The sequence below is a fragment of the Aegilops tauschii genome, chromosome 1, assembly GCF_002575655.3.
Source record: "Aegilops tauschii subsp. strangulata cultivar AL8/78 chromosome 1, Aet v6.0, whole genome shotgun sequence".
Classification (NCBI taxonomy): Eukaryota; Viridiplantae; Streptophyta; class Magnoliopsida; order Poales; family Poaceae; genus Aegilops; species Aegilops tauschii.
Genome location: NC_053035.3, coordinates 504,547,564 through 504,565,088, shown reverse-complemented (window position 1 = coordinate 504,565,088; position 17,525 = coordinate 504,547,564). Strand labels below are relative to the sequence as shown.

At 44.5% G+C, this 17,525-nt stretch overlaps 1 long non-coding RNA gene across 1 annotated transcript; it reads left to right on the top strand.

Moving 5' to 3' along the window:
- The first annotated feature begins 5,649 nt into the window (after window positions 1-5,649).
- On the top strand, window positions 5,650-6,528 carry LOC141023267 (uncharacterized). The gene is made up of 2 exons (XR_012183985.1): window positions 5,650-5,890; window positions 6,080-6,528. It is a non-coding gene; the product is annotated as an uncharacterized lncRNA (long non-coding RNA).
- The last annotated feature ends 10,997 nt before the right edge of the window (window positions 6,529-17,525 follow it).

The following is a 17,525-nucleotide window of genomic DNA, read 5'->3' as shown; positions in this document are numbered from 1 at the left end:
TCTGTTGAACACCTGCAATGCACTGTCTGTATCAAGTTCAGAAAAATTCAGAGATTCAGTCAGTGGCTTGCTGTCGTTTTCTTCAGAGAAGGACGTCGATCTTGCGAGTACCACTGCGTCGCCTTGCTCCTCGTCCCCGCCCTCTTGTTCCTGCACCGCACGAAAGCCTGGCGCCTTGCGGGCGTCGGCGACGAGCAGCAGAAGGTGCGCCGCCCCGTGACCGACGCCGGCGGCGGCTTTGCGGACGCCAGCGGGAGACACGGCGCCGACGACGCCACCCAGCGCCGCCCAAACCACCGGAGCTCGTCGCGTGGCCTTCCACTCCCCCGAACGCGCTGCCGCTCTTGTCGTGAACCGCAGGGCGCGGAGCGCGCTCTCTGCCGCCGTTGAGCCTGTGTGGTCACCTCACCGTGGACCGACGCCATTACGCCAAGACCGACCACGTTTAGCTGTGAAACGACTCCAGTAACCTCCACTGATGCTGCCTGGCCACTCAAACCTCCTGCCAATCCACTGCTCCGCCGTAATCGCTCGCCGGAGATTCTCCGTTCACGGCCACCCCGTCGATCTGCCTATAAATAGAGGCCCCGAACTTCAACTCGAGCACCCACCACCCCTGCACTCCCCCTAGAGCAAGCCTAGCCACTGGTAGAGCCCCGAGGAGGTCTCCTTCCTCGACTCCGGCCGCCGCGACCCGCCACGGGATCTAGCCCGATTCGCCCCCGTGTGCGCTCCTCCGCCTCCATTCTCTTGCCAGTAGCTTCACCTTGCATCCCTCATTCTGACCCGCGCCTCAATTCGTAGTTTGCAGCCCTCCACCGGAGTTCCCCATCCTCACCCGAGCCGCCGTCCGCCGGAGATAGTGTCGCCATCGACGTGGTGCTCCCCGTTGGACGAGTCCACCACCCACCGACGCGGAAGAAGACGCTGAAGCTCTTGGTACCCTCCGTTTCTCCTAACTCGCCGTGGTTCGACGCCGGCGTCCACCGCAGTCTTCGGGCGCCGACGAGCTTTTTAAACCTGACAGGTGGACCCCGCCTGTCAGCCTCTATTCTACTCTCCTTCGAACCGTTTTCTGTTGGCGCCTTCAGGCAAATACGTTTTCTCCTTTGCGCTTGCGCATTCCCAACCGAAGCGTTTTCTGTTTTCTCAGTTAAAACCCTGGAACTTTTCTGTTTCATTGCAGATAAGTCCCTGGACAGAAACCTTTATAACTTTTTAATAAAAAGGTATTTTTGAGTGATTCTTTTTCTGACAATCTTCAAATTTTGTCTAGTTTTTTATGGGATTTCTCTGAAAAATATTTGGAAAAGTTTCTGTGCATGTGTTGGTTTTCACGTTAGTACCCGTTTCGTGATTGCCGTAGGTTCCGGAAGAGGTGAAGGAGCCGCGAACTTCGCCGAGCTAGACTCCGACTTCTCCGAACCAAGCAAGCATGTTTTGAACATTTGATATGATAGGTGTTTTACATGTTCACGTGAGAGTTTGTGCGTGGCATATGAGTGTCGGTAAATACCTCGTTGCTTGTAAGGCAACGACCCGGTTGTTCCAAAGTTGCGATGATCTCTGATGAGAGATGGCCTAATCATGTGGTGACATGAAGGGCAGCAAGGTGGTACTGTTGTAGCATACCAGCCTTGCGTCATCCGACTTTCTCCGAAGTTAACGTGGTTGGAGCCACGTTATTGTTCTTTTCCCGCATGTTCCAAAGTTGCGATGATCTCTGATGAGAGATGGCCAAATCATGTGGTGACATGAAGGGCAGCAAGGTTGTACTGTTGTAGCACACCAGCCTTGCGTCATCCGACTTCCTCCGACGTTAACGTGGTTGGAGCCACGTTACCATTCTTTCCCCTTTCCGTGCTACCACATGTCTCATTGCCAGGATGCGGTTTAGTAAGTTGGTAACCTCTTTCCATGTACACACCAAACAGAGAGGCCGGGATGATGGTACCTTGGCCCAGGATTAAAGGCAGTCATCCGGTCAGGGGGCATGGGTGTTTCCGGTTGGGACCGAGAGGGGGGGCACCCCCTTAGAGCGCGCGTATAGAAATTTGATCCCATGCTACGCGAGGTTGTAGCCTCCCCGTCTCAAGGTTTTTCTTGAATGTTGCCGAGGGTGATCCCTGGCTTCGGATGGTTGAATTGGGTGTGTACTGGTTAGACGTGTTTCTTCCAAAACACCGTAGACGGAACTAGTCCCCGTGACTACTGAAATTCGTTGGCTGTGGTTAAGTACAAACTCTGCAGAGTCAATTCTTTCCAAATCATCGTATCCATGATCAAGTACTGAAAACATTATATCCTTATCTATCCGCGTGGAGAACTTGTTCCCGGTGAGCAAGCTCAAGTGGTAAATCCAGATTTATTGTCATTCCTGTGGATGGACTAACCTTATAATTATCTCATACTTGTGATAATTTATGTTCCCGAACTATTGTATTATTGAGCTGTATCACAAGCCCTTTATGTGACGTGGCGCAGACGTCCGACTGTGGCGTGTTCTTATTTCTTACTTTAAATATAAGCCCTTTATGTGATGTCGCCCAGACGTCCGATTGTGGCATGCACTGTCTTTATTTCCTGTTATAAGCCCTTTATGTGGTGTCGCCTCGACGCCCGACTATGGCATTATTATTCCGCATTTTTCCGCTCGAGGAGTCTTTCAGACACTCGTTTGGCACCTGTATTATTATTCCGCATTTTCCGCTCGAGGAGTCGTTCAGACACTCATTTGGCACCTGTATTATTATTCCGCATTTTCCGCTCGAGGAGTCTTTCAGACACTCGTTTGGCACCTGTATTATTATTCCGCATTTTCCGCTCGAGGAGTCTTTCAGACACTCATTTGGCACCTGTATTATTATTCCGCATTTTCCGCTCGAGGAGTCTTTCAGACACTCGTTTGGCACCTGTATTATTATTCCGCATTTTCCGCTCGAGGAGTCTTTCAGACACTCGTTTGGCACCAGTATTACTATTCTGCAGTTTCCGCTCGAGGCGTCATTCAGACCCTCGCTTGGCACCCAGTATTTATTATCTCTATGTCTGAACGCACGGGTTTACTTGTTCATATGCTTCATGTTTGCATTTGTTATGTCTTATGTCCGAACTGTCTTGCGAGTACTTTCATAGTACTCACCTAGCTTGTTGATTTGGCCAGATGTTGACGAAGGCGATCTCTTGGATGAAGAGTTTGATAGCGCGTTAGACGCCTAGAGGAGTCCCAGTCAGTCCTGCGCGATCCCGGATTTTGGTCACTTGTTTTGTATACGCTTCCGCCACCCGCAATAAGTCTTCTCGAGCCTCACTCCGACGCTCGATGAGCTGTAGTCTTCTGGAATCATATCACTCGCTTCGCGGTGATATTTCCACCACCGTTATTATCGTGAGTTAGTAGTTTGCCACCCTATCCGCCGTCTTGTTTTAGCGGCGTGCATGTAATAAATTGTTGGGCAGTCTCTGCTCAACCTTGTATTATATTTAGTACTCCTGGTATTTTTCTTCTGTGACCAAGATATTGTCTACCAGTGAGAAGGAATTCTCCCTCGCTGGTCCGTAAAAGGGATTGGTCTCTCAATAATTATTTTATTGAAAAACCGGTCGTGACATAGACTCGGGGTTCTTGCTCCTTAATTCATGTCCATGATCCCATAGCCTACTGAACTGCTCTTCCTCATCACCATGGACCTCATTAAGTGCTTGCTTTCTAGCCCTAGTTAGCTTCCATCTATTATGAGTAATATTGAATTCCTTAGTTATTTTCCTCAAAAAGTTCCAAGTGACATCTTCTGGTCATCTCTGAACTCATCCATGAAAAACATGCACATGAATTTAGTTGTCAAATCCTTTAACTTCCATTTCTTCCGGCATATATGCTCCCCATAGTAGGCCTTGATGACAATCCACCAGTCATGTTGTCATTGCCATCCTAAAGCAGCCATGGGCAACCTCTCTGACAAGCTGCCTCTAATCTTATCTTGTCATTTCATCTTCTTGATTTGTACTCTATTCCTTATTGAATATGCAGTAAGATCTTTCCTCAGCTCAACCACATCAGCAAATACCATCCATACTTTAAATAGAGGGGATTTCATGTCCACCCTGGAATTGAAAGCTTTGAACTTGTACTTAAGTTGCTATTTTTCTTTAATGGAGAGGTTCAGATCTTCATCTTCAAGTACATAGTCAGGCTCCACCTATTCCTCCTCTTGCTTAGCTTCTTCATCAACATCAAAGTCAACGTTGTCTTCATAAAGATCATCATCTCCATCATCTATGTCATAATCACTGTCACTGAAATCTGAGTCTGAAAGCACTACACCCCCAGACTTGAAATTAGGCTCTGCGCCATCAGTTAGCAAGGTCTCTACTTTTGTTTCATTAGTCAGCAAGTTCTCTGCTTCCATTTCATCTGTTGCAACCACTGAAATTGGATCTTCAACATTGACTGAAATGAGGCTATGAGAAGATGCTACACTGGCTGCAACAACATTTGAGTTGGCCATTCTGACAGGACTCTGAAGTGATAGCATTGTACATATCAAATCTTCCCTGAAATTAGTGATGAAATTTGAATGGTCAACCATGATTGCAAGCACCTTATGCTGAGCACTAGCTCTGGTCATTTGTCACACATCCTCATCACTTCCAATTCTCACCATCACATCTGAAATTGTTTTCTCAGGTCTGCACCAATAAATGATGTGCTCATTGACAGGATATCCCAACCATATTAGGTGCTCTTCAATGGCTGCATATGAGAATGTGCCAGTATCAACATAGTCAAGCACCTCCACAGAAGGATTAAAGTACTCCATATTATTTCTTTCTCCACAGAAAAGTCCACCAAGCTCCAGTTCTAGTCTAAATAAAGGAGCATCCACACTTTGTCCCATTGCTGCATCACAAACTGCAGCCACAAAGTGCAGAATGTATGCACAAGCATCAACACAACTCAAAAAACACTAGTTAACTGGTTTTTTAACAATGAACTGCACAAACAGAGTTAACCGAATAAATTCAGTTAACTGCACCTTGAAGTTAACTGAATAAATTTAGTAAAGTACTCATGTAGTGGCATTACTAAACTACTTATTCAGTAGTATTGCGCAAATGATGTGAAGCTATGCCCCACATTGCCTGGTTGAACTACAAAATTCAGATTTTTAGCACTACATTGCCTGGTGAATCTGAATCCTAGAACAAAACCCTAAGACAAATTGCACACGCATTGCCAAGCTATTTGCACATACTGCGCAAAACCCTACCTTCTGGCCGAAATAACATGCAACATAAGAACCCTAGCTTCTGGCCGAAATCCCCAACCTCACAGCCCAAAACCCTACACTGAAATCACCGCCCAAAGCACTTGCTTTACGTCGCGGGAAGCACTATAGCCACAACCTTCCACCATACAGACCTGAATCGCTCTCCAAACAGACCGGTCCGTCGGTGGTGCGGACAACACTGGAGGAGGAGGAATGTAGCGGAGGAACAAAGCAGAGGAGGACGACGCACCAAAATCGGGAGGGAAGACACCGTGCGGGCGAACTTGGTGAGCGGAAGGAGGCGGCTGCAGACCGGCGGTGAGCTCCGGTGACGTCGCCATGGATGCTGACGTAAGGTAGCAGCCAATGAGAGCGGACGGCGACACCCAGACAAAGGAGAAGTGGACGACCGAGCGAATGATTGAGGGAGACAAAATCAATTCAAGTGGTATATGCTTCGACGGCCACGAGGTGTTCGACAAGACCAAGGAGGAGCTGTTCGACATGGTCATTGACCTCAATAGCAACTACAACGTTCCCCACAGCATGAAACGGAAGCACTTGCTCCTCTCGCAGCGCCTCTCCTCACAAATCCAGCCTAGACCATACGACCCAGCCTGGTAAATACTACTCCCTACTTACTGCTGCTGCACTATCTATCTACTTATTATTTATTTGGATTTACACATATTCATACTATGTATTGTTTGCTTTTAGATTTGTCTCTAATAGATTTATACATTACATATATCTGGCCTGGCCTGGTCTTTGAGAACTCATCTCATCTGTATTGTGTTGTTGTACTGTAGGCGTTTCTGTCGACGCACCGAAAGACGCAATACTTTCTACAAGTTTGTGGGGGTGACTACTTGTGACCTTGTCGGCTCAGCCGGCCTCTTCTTGCTCCTACACGGACCTCATCATCGACCAAAGAAGTGGGTTGTCGACTGGTGGGACAAGCTAACCAGTTAGAATCCATTTATCCATGCCCTGCTTCAACAACATATACTAGCTAGAATGCCAACAAGACTAGCTTCCTTGTCATGAGGTTTATGTTAATTAGCTTTGCTTGGCCACCAATTAAGTGCTATTATATGTTTTTTGTCCAACGGTTTGTACTCGTATTTATACCAGAGCTATGCTAGGTGTGCAACTGCTTTACTACTCAACAAATGTTGCCTCTTCCAATGACGAGCCATACGACTCTTTCGAATTCTGTAAACATCAAGTATGAAGTCAGTGTATCAGAACTTCCTCATCGGAACACCAGCTGCTGGTTTGCCTAGCTGAAATTGCGTAAGGGCCATCAGTCTCTTGTTCTACTTTACCATGTGGGCAAAAGAAAAATGTTCTACACTCACATAACAGATAGTTTTACTCTGAAGTTACACACTAAAGAGTGTCTAGTATTCCCTCTGTGAAGAAATATAAGAGCATTTAAATCACTAAAGTAGCTAGTGATCTAAACACTCTTATATTTCCTTTCTGAGGGAGTACATTGCAATGCGGTACATCTAGCTCTATGCTCATTCCACCTGGGAAACACTGTAAAAGATCCAATGAAATCAGACACCCTCCCCAAATTTTGTCTCGGATATGGACTGATTATGAACCTGCACAAGCATGTTTTGAGAGCACAAAACAGAAGCAAGGTAAACAAGCAAATCCGTGAATATTATTCCATTATTGCACATTTAAATCCGTACAAACCCCTGACGAGCCCTTGGCGGCTGGTGGAGAAGTTCCGGGCGTACTTCGACACTTGAGGAAGGTCGTGCGTATGATGATGAGAATAAAAGGATTTCTAGTAATTTCGATATAGTAACATAATGTTGGATCCAGTCCTTTTGAATTGTCAGTTTGTCCATCATGATTCTTGGGAAGAGACATTGGCAATAATTCACCTTGGACAATTTATTTATGAAAAAATTGTATGTCTATTTAAATCGCACATAAAAAAATCTCAGCACCTTGGTCTGCTGGCTGCAACACACACACATCAACATTGGTATTCCCTCCTCCCATAATATAAAATCCTAGCTTGCAAAACGATCTTATATTAGAGACAGAGGGAGTTCGTTCCTCCACTGGCTATCAATTATCGCAACTGAACTTGAACTTGAAAGACCAGGGCTTTCCTACATAAAGTTGTGCTTAAATTTCAGTACCAACCAACTGAAGTGAAGTGAAATGAACATGCATGGTGTGAATCAACCAATCGACAACATGGCTGGACGTCCACAACCAGCCGCGTGCAAAAAACAAGTGCAAATTGGTGACATGGAACTTGGCCAGCTGGAGATGATGGCCTCTAGCTAGAGCAGATCAATGTCGATAAAGGGTTTCCTCCACTTTATATTATAAAGCAACTATCCACAGATGAGAACCAGTTTGCTGGGGCTGCAGCACAAACAAGCCTAAAAAACGAGAGAAAGAAAGAGAAACAAATGTTGACACCGACAGATCAACGAAGTGAGGACGGCCGATACCCGTTGCATCGTCTGGAGAAGTTCTACCGCACTCCTAGCACTCCAAAGCCTCGCGTACCAAGCAACACCTTCGGGAAGGAATGCGACGACGACGCCACTGCTGCCCGGACAAGTCCTAGGGTTTCCCCTGGTATGCGGATGGTAGCAGGGAAGGGGTATCACCGACGCCCCTCAGGAAGGTTCGGCGGAGCCCGCGGGCGTAGCCGCACTGCTAGGGATTTCTCCCGCCCCGAAACAACCACCGCCACCCCGGACGATTGGAAATGCACCACCCAAGATGCCGCCCACCAGCCTGTGCCACCACGGTCACCGAACCAACTTCGCCGTCTCACTGAGGCCACCAACATGAGACATCGAGGGAGAACGAGGAGACAACAGGCTTGGAGACAACCGCAACGCAGCCAACAGGAGGGGACAACGTCCACCGCCGCCCCGAGCCAACTGGACGCAGCGACAGGGACTTACCAGGCCTCCACAGGCCCGGCCGGATCCCAAAGGGTCCGGACAGTCCCTGCTGCCACGCTGCAGCACGCTGACCGCCGGAGCCGTCACCACCCGCAGCCACTAACGCCTCGCCGCCACACTAGGGAGACGCGCCCTGAACCGCCGGCCCACCCCCGCCCAAATGGGGCCCGAAAGGGCCCAGATCTGGGACAAGCAGGCTTTGCCAGCCAGCAGCACACCACGTCGCCCTGCAGCCAACGACCACGCTGCCGTGTCAAGGGCGCTCGAGGCCCACGGGAACCCTGCCGCCGAACAACACCGCAGCCAGTCGAGGAGCGCCGCCACCATCAGGGGCCCCCCGCGCCCCCCTACACACGCGGGAAGGAACGGCCTACCGCCGCCAGTGTCGCGCGGGCAGGGACCAGTAGACCACGCCGGCGGCGGCAGGGGAGAAGGACGGGGAGGGGGCTGGAGGAGAAGGGGATCGGGGGTTTGTCCATCTCCCGCGGGGTAGGGGCGAGCGAGTGAATGGAGCCTTCGTGTTCCGCCTCTCCCACCGCTCGAGCAAATAAATAGAGCAATGAACACTGCTTACAAATTATGATCTCATTCATGAAACATTGTGAACAGTTAAATCACGCGAGCCTGCAGTGCACCTCCCTGTTTAGTTAAAAAAAATTTCACGAGACGACAGTGATAAATATTGCAACTCAAAATCAGAGGGCAAATGAAGCGGAGATGACTGTGAGGCTAGGGCGGCGGCGGCGGTAGAGGCAGCAAAATGATGAAGGCAATGTCAAACGACATCGGGTAAGAAGAGGCGTTCCTTTCTAAAATCCATGCCGCAAGGCAGTTCCTTTCTAAAATCCATGCCGCAAGGCAGTTCCTTTCTGGATGGGTGAAGCACATCAGTGGTACGTATAAGAAAGAAAATGAATGACTTGCTGTCATTATTGATGACCTCGATAAAATCACAGAGACTCACACTTTGCCTCAACAAGAGATTGCGATGAAAAATCAAGCCAGTGAGAAAATTGTGCATCTGTTGAGAGAGGACGAAATCAAATGGTACCGAAGATCCAAAGCCAATTTCATCCTGGTGAGAGATAACAATACACATTACTTCCAAATGCTCGCTAACGAGCGACATATGAAGAAGTGTATTTTAGCCTCCAACTGGAAGAGGGACAAATCTAGGGCCAAGAAGAGTTAAAGCGATATATAACGAGATACTACAAGTCTCTGTTTGGGGCTTCGAAGGCAAGGAATTTTACCCTCGATGAAGATCGAACGGATAACATCCCTTAAGTCACACGGAAGAAAATGGCATACTCACGACACCTTCCTCCGAAGAGGAGATCAAAGCTGCGGTGTTCCAAATGGAACATAACAAAGCTCCAGGTCCTAATGGTTTCCCCGTAGATTTCTATCAAAACTTCTAGGACATTACCAAGTCCGACCTTATTGAGTTGTTCGATTTTTTTCACGCATGCCAACTTGACCTATCCAGGATAAATTTTGGTCAGATAATTTTGTTGCCTAAAATTAAGGAGGCCTAATTTTGGTGAGATAATTTTCAACACAAGCACTGAAGGAGGGTGTACTCCATCACTACATTCTTTGAAGCCAGCGCCGAGATATCCACACACAGCACACAAGTCCGGAAGACACTCATACCTGACAATGAACACCTCCTGCTTCTTCCCCTTAACAAGAGTAACAACATTTTTGAGCGACTTGTTGACATTAATCTTAACTCGCACCCTGAAAAGGTTGCCCTCGAAGTCGTGGAATTTTGGCTCAGCATAAACATATTCCCCAACCTTTGCTGCCAAGGATTTCAGTAGCGGATAGTATCCATTTGGGAGGTCGTGGATTTGTATCCATATCTCAAGAGTATCTTAGGGCAAAGGAAGATGGTCTGGTGAAGCCATCATAAGGTGCCAACATGACAGTGTTGCCGCGTAAAATCCAAGGCCCCTCCTCCATCACTCTCTCCAAATCCCAAAGACAGGAGAACTGCAACGTGTACAAGTTATCCGCCGAATCTTCACCTCCTTGTCCAGGTCCCACGCGACCCTCATGTTCTTAAGGAACCAAAAATGGCAATAGTTTTTTTTCATATGAACTTGGGCTATGGCCATCCACTGCATCATCCTTTCCGGGATCGCCTCCTCATCGTCAACCACAACGTCGTTGAGATCCTCTCCGGAGAGCCCCTAACTCCTTTAGCATCTCCTCGACCTCGCACGTGTTCATCCCCGAGCTCGAATCACCTTTTTTTCTTTTGAGGGGAGGACTGAAAAAGGCCAAAGTGGACTGTGTACGTGGGATGGGCCTCGTGCTGGAGTAGGGGCGAGCGAGCAAGGGAAAAAGAGCTTCGTGTAGACTAAAAAATGAACAAAAAAAGGAAAAGGAAAAGGAAAAAAGAGCTCCCCTAATAGATCTCCATTCTTGTTTTCGTGTTGGAGACGGAAACGAAGGCACCTCCCTCTGATCTGAAATATAAACTGGAGTAGAATCGATTGATTGGATCATCAGGCATCAAGTGAAGAAATTGATGGCAGCGGTGATGAGATTCGGCCTCGGCGGTGCCGCTCTGCTTCGGCAAGCGCCCGTGGCGGCGTCAAGGGTGCAGCTTGCCCACACCAAGCCCTGCAGCCCGGAGGAGATGACACTACTAGAAAAAAGGCTGTTAGTGGCGCATCAGTTTTTGCTATTAATGACGCACTATAGGTGCGTCACTATTAACACGCCACTAGTAATAAATAGTAATGGCGCATCTCTGGTGTGTCATTAGTATCCCAGATAATAGTGGCGCACCACATAGTGCGCCATTACTATGTCCAACAGTGCGCCATTACTATGCCTCCTAGGGAGCCATATTTACCTTCACGTATGCCCCCAAGTGCGCCATTACTATGCCTCATAATGCGCCACTGGTATTTAGCATTGGTGCGCCACTAATGCTCAATATGGTGCGCCACTACTATGAATATTAGGAATTATTATTTTTTGCTTTTCTGGTATTTGCACAGGTTACAAAATATCTGGTATTTGCACAGGTTACAAAATACGTTACACAGCACAGAATATAAACATCACACAATAGAATTCATCATATTAGTCTCCAAATTCGAAATAGCGAATAAAGTTCAAACATTAGCCAAGTTTAGGTCTCGAGACATTAGCAAAGTTCATCATATTAGCCGAGTTTGTCGTCACATTACAAAGTCGATATCGATCATCTAAACTACCATCACATAGAAGAGAGTTGCGGTCACGATGAGCATCATCGCGATGAAACTGGTCTTCATCCGGTTCCTCCTCCGCTCCCTCCTCTCTCCCTCTAGATAGCGCGCGTATCTAGCTTCCGCCTCCACCCTAGTGGTGTACCCTTTGTAACTGTTACCGCTGAAACGGTGAACCTGTCTCCGACACTCCTCCCAGTCGTCGTAGACTCCGGGAACCTTACCCTTGTACACGACATACGACGGCATCTCTATGAACTAGACAAAAAAAATGTTAGTAGCAATTCACAGATAATATATAAGCAGTATATAAGTATGCAACAAAAGGATCGGAAGAGAAAAGCAACACATTAAGAGCACGATTCATGGGCCTACTAATAAATAGCATCCATTACATATAAGTTGAACGACTGTCCAAACTAAAGAGACATACAAGTTCATTAAAGTTTAATTATAACATGAGCTAATCGATATTTCAGAACTACATAGCATCATTACTTTCGACTCGACTCACGGACCGGAGCGTGGATGAAACCGCCTGATACGTCTCCAACGTATCTATAATTTATGAAGTATTCATGCTATTATACTATCCTTCTAGGATGTTTTATATGCATTTATATGATATTTTATATGATTTTTGGGACTAACCTATTAACCTAGAGCCCAGTGCAAGTTTCTGTTTTCTCCTTGTTTTAGAGTATCGCAGAAAAGGAAAACCAAATGGAGTCCAATTGACGTGCCACTTGACGGAGATCATTTTTGGACCAGAAGAAGCCCACGGAGTACCAAAAGCAGGCCAGAAGAGTCCCGGGCTGCCCACGATGGTGGGGGCGCGCCCACCCCCCTGGGGCGCGCCCCCCTGCCTCGTGGACAGCCCGGAGACCCCCCTGACGTGAAATCAACGCAAAACTCTTCTATATATATATATCCAAACTTCCAGAAAGAAACCTAGATCGGAAGTTCCGCCGCCGCAAGCCTCTGTAGCCACGAGAAGTCAATCTAGGCCCTCTCCGGCACCCTGCCGGAGGGGGCCATCATCACCGGTGGCCATGGAGGAGTATCCCGGAGGGGCCATCATCACCATGAAGGCCAAGGACCAGAGGGTGGAGGCCATGGAGGAGGAAGCACAAGGGGGAGAACCTCTCCTCCTCTCTTCCGGTGGCGCCGGAGTGCCATCGGGAGGGGAATCATCGCCACGGTGATCACTTCATCAACATCACCATCCTCATCTCTTTTACCCGGTCCACTCTCCCGCACCCCGTTGTAATCCCTACTTGAACATGGTGCTTTATGCTACATATTATGATCCAATGATGTGTTGCCATCCTATGATGTTTTGAGTAGATACCTTTTGTCCTTGGGTTGATTGATGATATAGATTGGTACGAGTTGTATGTTTTATTTTGGTGCTGTCCTATGGTGCCCTCCGTGTCGCGCAAGCGTGAGGGATTCCCGCTGTAGGGTGTTGCAATACGTTCATGATTCGCTTATAGTGGGTTGGTGAGTGACTGAAACACAAACCCGAGTAAGAGGGATTGTTGCGTATGGGAATAAAGAGGACTTGATGCTTTAATGCTATGGTTGGGTTTTACCTTAATTCTTTAGTAGTTGTGGATGCTTGCTAGAGTTCCAATCATAAGTGAATATGATCCAAGTAGAGAAAGTATGTTAGCTTATGCCTCTCCCTCATATGAAATTGCAATGACGACTATCGGTCTTGTTAACAATTGCCTAGGACAATTCCGCACACCGATCCACCATTATTCCACACTCGCTATTTATAATATTTAGTAATATATTCTAAATTTATGATAACATCACCTAATTTTATATTTTAGCTCTCCGATATCATACAAGGTTATCCTCTTCATACCCACAATATAGTTTTATTTCTCGTTGCTAGTTGGAAGCAAACGTTCGGTGTACGTAGAGTCGTATCAGTGGCAGATAGGGCTTGAGAGAATATTGATCTTACCTTTAGCTCCTTGTGGGTTCGACACTCCATACTTATCACTTCCACCTTTGGAAATTGCTACGATGATTCCTTGCACTTGGGGATTATCAAGCTCTTTTCTGGCGCCGTTGCCGGGGAGCAATAGCGTGGGGTTGATATTCTCGTGTGTGCTTGTTTGCTTTCTTCACTAAGTAGAGTTTGTTTTTGCTTTTTGTTTCTGTTTAGTTGTGGGTGAAAAATACAAAAAAAAATTAAAGAATGAAAATACAAAAAAAAATTCTTGCCTTTCATGACTAAAAAGTTTTTCAAAAAGAGAAGTGATTGGAAAGTTTTGCATTGAAGAAGTTAGGGTCGACCTTGAGCACTTGTGTTCATGCTCACGGAAACAATGTAGAATTTTTCATGGAAGTTTCTCTGTAAATAATTATCCCCTTGTATATATCCATTGTATTATAAAAATAATGTGCCAAGCTTTGGTTTTAGGATGATTAGATTGCTTGTTTACTATGTGCAGAACAAAAACAGAAACTTTGGCTGTAGCGAGTGAATTTACATTTTTTACTGGAAGGTCAAATGGGTCTGAAACTTTTTGCACATAACTTATGTAAATTTTTTTCAAATTGTCAAATTTATTTCATAATTTTAGGAGTTACAGAAGTTTACCAAACTTCCAGATTGCTACAGACTGTTCTGTTTTTAACAGATTCTGTTTTTCGTGTGTTGTTTGCTTATTTTGATGAATCTATGGCTAATAAAATAATTTATAAACCATAGAGAAGTTGGAATACAGTAGGTTTAGCACCAATATAAATAAATAATGAGTTCATTACAGTACCTAAAGGTAGTGATTTGCTTTATTACACTAACGGGTCTCACAAAGTTTTTGTTAAGTTTTTGTGGATGAAGTGTCCGAAGGTCGAGGAGCTATCAATATGAGAAGAATAAAGAGAGGCAAGAGTTCAAGCTTGGCGATGCCCAAGGCACCCCAAGTAAATATTTCAAAGGATACTCAAGCATCTAAGCTTGGGGATGCCCCGGTTGGCATCCCATCTTTCTTCTTTAACAAATATCGATATACCTCGGTTTTTGTTTTGTTCACATGATTTGTGTCCTTTGTGTTTTTGTTTTTCCTTTAGGAACCATGCTAGCATGAGATAGCCCTTCATTAATTTATACAATACTTCATGTGCTTCACTTAAATCTTTTGAGTATGACCTTGCAGAATTATTGCTCTTTGTGCTTCACTTAAATCTTTTGAGTATGGATTTATAGAATGCTTCATGTGCTTCACTTACACATTTTGAGCTTGGATATTGGTTAGTCTATATTAATTGTATAATGGTCCATGAACTTCACTTATATATTTTGGAGTATGAATAATACTATCATTTAAAGTGGGTTTGGAAGAGTGTCAACTTTAGGAATTAGTGATCCCACTATTTTGGAGGATGTTGAATCTTAGTGTGATATTTATGAAAGTGGATTTGGAAGAGTGTCAACTTTAGCTAGTGATGATTCCACTATTTTGGAAGAGGTTCCAATTGAGTATGAGAACAACTTTGCTATCCATGATGCTACTGAAAATTATTATGAGGGAGGAATACATGCTTGTAGGAGTTGCAATAATATCAAGTTTCCTCTCTATGTGCTTAAAGTTTTGAAGTTATACTTGTTTTGCCTTCCTATGATAGTTGATTGTTGTTATATTAAGTTGTGTGCTCACAAAATCCGTAGGCATAGGAAGTTGGTTAGAATCAATTGTGCTATTCATATTCTTCATGATGCTCTCTTTATGTTTCAATTCTTATCTTTTATGTGAGCATCATTGAAATCATCATGCCTAGCTAAAAGGCATTAAAGAAAAGCGCTTGTTGGGAGACAACCCAATATTTACCCTTACTGTTTTTGTGTGTCTACATGATTAATCTACTGTAGTAATCATGTTTTATAGCTTTTGTTTCAATAAAGTGCCAAGTAAGACCTTTGGGAAGACTTGGGTGAAGTTAATGTGATCTTGCTGTAAAAAACAGAAACTTTGTGCTCACGAGATTAGCTGTCATTTTTTACAGAAGAGTGCTTTTGAGATGATTCTTTTTGCAGAAGATTAATATACAAATTCATCACGTCCACCAATTTATTTCATAATTTTTGGAGTAGCAGAAGTATGGTTTATGTTCAGATCATTACAGACTATTCTGTTTCTGACAGATTCTGTTTTCATTGCATAGTTTGCTTGTTTTCTAGTTTCTATGGCTTATATTTCTCAATATAAATTGTAGAAATAATATGGTACAGTAGACATTGTGTGGGAACAATTATGAACCTTGTCCTTGACAGTACCAAAGTGAATGGTTTACTCTTTATCATACTAACCTATCTCACGAAGTTACGTTAAGTTTTGTGTGATTGAAGTTTTCAAGCATTGGGTGAGATATCGATATGAGGAGAATAAGGAGTGGAAAGACCCTAAGCTTGGGATTCCCAAGGCACCCCAAGGTAATATTCAAGGAAGACTCAAGCGCCTAAGCTTGGGAATGCCCCGGAAGGCATCCCCTCTTTCGTCTTCAGAACTATCGGTATACCTTACTCGGAGCTATATTTTTATTCGTCACATGATATGTGTTTTGCTTGGAGCGTATTTTCAATTTTACTTGCTGTTTGAATAAAATCGTTGGATCTGAAATATTGAATGAAAAGAATCCTCCCATGGCCAGTTAATTATTTGACTACTCAGTGTTCTTCACTCATATCTTTTGGAGTAGTTTGTCATTTGCTCATGTGCTTCATGTATATCCTATGAGTAAATGGTTGAATAAATTGAATGTCGTAAATCTGAATTTATATATTTTTCGTATGCTTATAACATGGGGAGTAATGACTTCACACATAATAAGTATAGGTAGTAAACTTATTGAAAGTTAGCAAACGTAGAATTGGTCACTTGAACAATTCATGAAAGAATATTGAAGGAAGAGAGGTTTCACATATAAATATACTATCTTGGACATTTTTTATGATTGGGAGCACTCATTAAAATATGACATGCTAAAGAGTTGATGTTGGACAAGGAAGACAACATAATGGGTTATGTTTTCTTATATCTGAAATAAAGTATATTGTCATGGATCATCCAACATGTTGAGCTTGCCTTTCCCCCTCATGCTAGCCAAATTCTTTGCACCAAGTAGAGATACTACTTGTGCTTCCAAATACCCTTAAAACCAGTTTTGCCATGAGAGCCCACCATATCTACCTATGGATTGAGTAAGATCCTTCAAGTAAGTTGTCATTAGTGCAAGCAATAAAAATTGCTCTCTAGATATGTATGATTGATTGGTGTGGAGGAAATAAGCTTTATACGATCTTGTGATGTGGAAGAAATAAAAGCGACGGACTGCATAATAAAGGTCCATATCACAAGTGGCAATATAAAGTGACGTTCTTTCGCAGTAAGATTTTGTGCATCCAACCCTGAAAGCGCATGGCAACCTCTGCTTCCCTCTGCGATGGGCCTATCTTTTACTTTTATCTTCTACCTTATGCAAGAGTCTTGCTGATCTTCACCTTTCCTTTTTACATTTTATCCTTTGGCAAGCACAGGATGTTGGAAGGATCCTGATATATATATCTAATTAGATGTAAGGCATTGTTGACATTACCCTTGAGGTAAAAGGTTGGGAGGCGAAACTATAAGCCCCTATCTTTCTCTGTGTCCGATTAAAACTCCATAACCACAAGTATTGCGTGAGTGTTAGCAATTGTGAAAGATTAAATGATAGTTGAGTATGTGGAGTTTGCTAAATCGAAGCTCTGACATAGACTCTTCCTGAAAATAAGATGAATTGCAATTGTTTGATGACTGAGAATATTGTTTGTTAGTTTTCAAGAAAGTTTATGATCTATACTTTTAACATGTGAATAGCTTGTTTACTTTATCATGAGAAGTTTTATGAGATGAGCTACTGTTATGACATGTAATGATGCTAGAAAAAGTGATTGGAATTATCATTGATCAAACTTAAGCACTTGCTAGCATTCACAGTTCATAAATTATTTCTTTTATCATTTACCTACTCGAGGACGAGCAGGAATTAAGCTTGGGGATGCTGATACG